Below are 4,538 nucleotides of genomic sequence, written 5' to 3' on the forward strand. Positions count from 1 at the left end.
ACATTTTGTCAGGAATTATAGTTTGAAAAAAGTCTAACTAGTAAAATGTGTAGATTATGTGACAACATGCAAGTAGGTTAATAAAAAAGACTTACTCATGTAAATGATCTCCGCTGGATCAAGCCGCCATGTTTTTCTTTTTCTGAGGTAATCCAAAGCTTATTCATCTCAGCGCGTCTTTTTCTGAGTATTGGTTTCATAAGGATTACTTTATCACAGAATATTTGATTTTGATACGACTTGCTTTGTTTAAAAGTAGACATGTCAAGCTTTATTTAGATATATTTCTCATGTCTGTCTGTCGAGTATTTACTGAGTTTCAGTTCATTTTATTAAGGAGTTTATAATGAAGATCATGGAAACAAAGGGGACAGACAGTGCACCCTGTTTGTATTCTTTATTTTACTAAAGAACAAAGTTTTGTTGTTATTATGTGCTTATATAAATAAAAGTAGACCCTTTACAGATTTGATTGATGTATTGCTCTTATCTTTATGATCAAAACTAAAGGAACAATTTAAGTTCATGTAGCGGCTTTCAAAAAAGCAATAAAATGTGTCAGCGCTTTTGTCGACCCCAGAGGGTTAAATGCTGTCTCACAGTCTTCAGTCCAGTGAATTGGGTCCTTAATCAAAAGGTCCCAGTCCCAAAAAGGTTCTGATATCCATCTTCATCTTTGGTCTTGAGCTGTGGGATATTGCCTTCACGTTATCTACTTGCAGTCTTAGTTCTCCATTGCCTAGCTAATAACTAATGTAGCTCTTGCTTCGCCCATTCATATTTTTCCAGGTTTAATATCAGGCCATTGTCTTTACTTCAACAGAACAATTAAACTGCTAAAGTGTTTGAGATGTTTCTTTCTGGTTGATTAGTTTGTTGGTCGCATCATCATGATGATGTGGTGAAGATCTTTTATAACAGTGGTTGTTTATTATCTTGTAAGTGACCTATGCCCTTTGTAACCCGAATAGAAGAATCTTGGGATTGTCCCAGCGAGGGTCCTGAATGCAGTGTATGCCTCCTCAACGGGAACCTGCCAGTAACCCTTACAGAGTTCCACTGGTGTCATATACTAGGACTGGCCAATTCTCTCTAGCAGGTCTTTTGTGATTTGTGGCAACAGGTATGCATCAGACTTTGTAAGAATCAATTAGGCTTGTACAAAAATTATTTTAGATTTGCAGGGTTTCATCTTTCTTTGGGACAATGATGATAGGGCTACACTTTAAACTCAAGAAGGGTACAAAATTAAACACTAGGCCGAAGGCCAAACATGGTTTTTCAAGTTTTTTTTTATTTTTTCTCTGTGTATTTTGCCAATTCTTTCCACTATTGCACAAATTAAATAGGCAAAATGTACTTTTTACTGTTTTGTCTTGCTTTTCAAAGAAAAAATCAATTACAAAGAGTTTGAATACACCTTCTGGTGCTACTTGGACATGTCATCAGTGAAAATCCCGGGGTCATAGGGTGTTTCGGGTCTTTAATCTTCATACACCCTCACCCGGGCGACCCAACCGGGGGTGATCAGTCCCCGGCTTGTGTCCAAGTGGCATGTTGCTCCACGGATCCCCCCTACGGATCCACAGCCACCGAGAAGCCCTCTCTGCGGCCTCTAAGATGTTTGCGGTGGCTTTTTTCAATTGCAGTCCTTTCACTCCAAGGAGTTCGAGGGTTCGCAGCAGTGAGTGGCCAGCGAAGCCTCGGCACCCGACCTCGACTGGCTCGCAGCGAGTTTTCCAGCCGTTGTTCTGGCACTCCGAGCTGAGCCCTGCGTACTTAGCCCTCTTACGCTCATGGGCCTCTTCAATACGGTCTTCCCAGGGGACAGTTAGTTCCAGGATAAGCACTTGCTTGGTAGATTCAGACGTTAGCACCATGTCTGGGCGGAGAGAAGTGGCTGTGATGTTGCCTGGGAACTTAAGCTGTCTTCCAAGGTCAACCTGAAGCTGCCAATCACGAGCAGTGGAGAGGAGCCCCCCCGTAGAGCTAGGCCGATGGAATTGTTCCTTCTGCCCAGCTCTAATGAAGGTGATTGTTTGTTTGGGGGCTGCCTGGGTCTTGCTGAGCTGGATCGCTGTGCAGATGGAGTCCGCTAAAGCCTTTAGCACCTGGTCGTGGCGCCAGCGGTACCGCCCTTCCCCTAGCGCTCTTGAGCAGCTGCTCAAAATGTGCTCCAGTGTGCCCCTTTTCTTGCACAGCTTGCACTCAGGAGTGTCTGCCAGGCCCCAGGTGTGCAGGTTAGCTGGGCTTGGGAGGACGTCATAGACGGATTGGACAAGAAACTTGATCCGAAATGGCTGCTGCTTTCCAGAGCTCTGCCCAGGTTATTCTGCGTGGATCTGCATGTTCCCACCTGGTCCACGCTCCTTGTTTGGACATGCTGGCCATTTTGGTGTAGCGTTCTTCCTCCACCTCTGATCGTATCTCGTCCTGAATCAGTTTGCGCCTCTCTTTTCTACGAGCCAGATCATAACGTGGCTTGGGAAAACAACCAAGACCTGCTCGTCCCATTGCCACGGAGCCCACCAGCGTTTTGTGCCTTAGTCGTGCCTCAGCTTTAGTGACGGCTTCTTGCGCCTTCCATTTTCTCCCGGTCTTCACAAGGATTCCTGCTGCTGCGACTTTTGTGTCTTTGGAGTCCCTGTACATCAATACCTCTCTGGAGCGGGTGACTTTGAACTCCTCTGATAGTCCACTCAAAGGAAGATGCAACTTGGTGGAATGGCCGTAAAGGGCAATGCTGCTCAAGGACCGAGGGAGCCCCAGCCATTTTCTGAGGAACTGGCTGATAGACTTCTCTAGAACCTCGACTGTTGATGTTGGTACCTCGTAGACTAACAGGGGCCAGAGTATTCTTGGCAAGACTCCATGCTGGTAGATCCAGGTTTTGAATTTTCCGGGGAGGCCACATCTGTCAATCGCTGTGAGCCAGGTAGTCAGGTCTCACTTGGTTTGTTTTATGGCAGCTGAGTCCTTCAGGGAGCTATCAAAGAACTTCCCCAAGCTCTTGACTGGTTTTTCAGTCACTGATGGAATCATGGTCTCTCCCAGGGCAAAGCGGAAACGGTCGGACACTTTACCCTTCCTTAGGATCAGAGACCTGGACAAAACAACAATTTAAAAATATTTAACACTGACATTTTTTAACATTCTAGCAGACATTAAACCAGCAAAGCACAATTTAACATAAAATTAAAAAGTTTTTTTTGGCAATCAGACCCCTTCTTGAATCAGGCATGTATTTTTTACTATACAACTAAAAGCTAACAATTTGAACACTATGTGTGAATGTTATAATAAATGTATTATCAGAGCTGTTGACATTATCATTATTATTGTCTTACTTTTTATTTTATTTTACAGAAAAACAGTAAAATTACAATACTAACATTTATGAATGGTGATGTAGTTCTTGCTTTTTCTCAACTTTTACTTTGGCGGAAACGCGTAGGAAGACCTCAGCGTTTCTTTTTGTTGACAACAGCAGATTTATAAATGAGTCTCATTACGAATATGTTGTACGTATCGCATTGTCACGTGCCTTCAAAAATCATAAAATGCAACTGACAAGTAACAATGTTTCAGCGCAGATTTTCCTCGCGTTTTGAACTTTGAACCCTGGTTAACAAGCAGATCCGCCACGAGCTCATGCAGCGCTGTTTGAACACATAAAATTTGTGCATGTATTAGAAAACATAATGTTCTGCAGTTTATTTACTAATTGTTTAAGGCCATTTCGTGATTTCAGTCATCATACAGTAACCAGCAACAATCACCCCTTCCTCTTCTCATCAAAGACGTAGTTTTGTGCAGTTTTAAATGCTTCCACACTGCTGACATGTTTATTGCATTTTGCCTCTCACGCTACGCTGGTTGCTATTTGATTGCGTCACGTCATTGTTCATTACAGTTTATTAGGTCTTTTATTTCCGAATCATTTCGATAATCGAACATTCGGTGCATTCCTACGAATTTGGCACCATCTCTGATGAAAGGATCTGCCAAGTCTTCCCCTGGAAATCAAAGGGCCCCCTAAAGGAGAACAACTGATAAAAAATTAAGAAGCAATTTCACAATCACAGGTTCAGCAATTTACAACAGAGGAATTGCCTCTGGAAAATGTGTACATGTACACATTATTGATTCTAAGAGATTCTGTTTACCAGACTTGTATGAGGTAAGGGACTAACACAGTCCACCATAACATGCTTAGAAGGTGCATCTCAATAAATTAGAATATCTATTTTTTTTTTCATGTATTCTAAATTCATTAATTCATTTGAAAATGTTTTTTTTTATTATTATTTTTTTATTTTGTATTAGAGCTTACAGCTCATGAAAGTCAAAAATCCAGTATCTCAAAATATTAGAATATTTACATTTGAGTTTCATTATGACCATTATTCAGTGACCATCCCTACAGTATAAATACCAGGTATCTCTTGTTCTTTGAAACCACAATAATGGGGAAGACTGCTAACTCGGCAATGGTCAGCATTGCCACCCTCCACAAAGAGGGTAATTCACAGAAGGTC

General features: G+C 42.0%; 1 pseudogene; it reads right to left on the reverse strand.

Annotated features, from left to right (window-relative positions):
• Positions 1 to 1,420: 1,420 nt before the first annotated feature.
• Positions 1,421 to 4,210, reverse strand: LOC122139035 (annotated as a pseudogene).
• Positions 4,211 to 4,538: the final 328 nt, after the last annotated feature.

Source organism: Cyprinus carpio, chromosome B12 (genome assembly GCF_018340385.1).
Source record: "Cyprinus carpio isolate SPL01 chromosome B12, ASM1834038v1, whole genome shotgun sequence".
In the NCBI taxonomy this organism is placed as follows: Eukaryota; Metazoa; Chordata; class Actinopteri; order Cypriniformes; family Cyprinidae; genus Cyprinus; species Cyprinus carpio.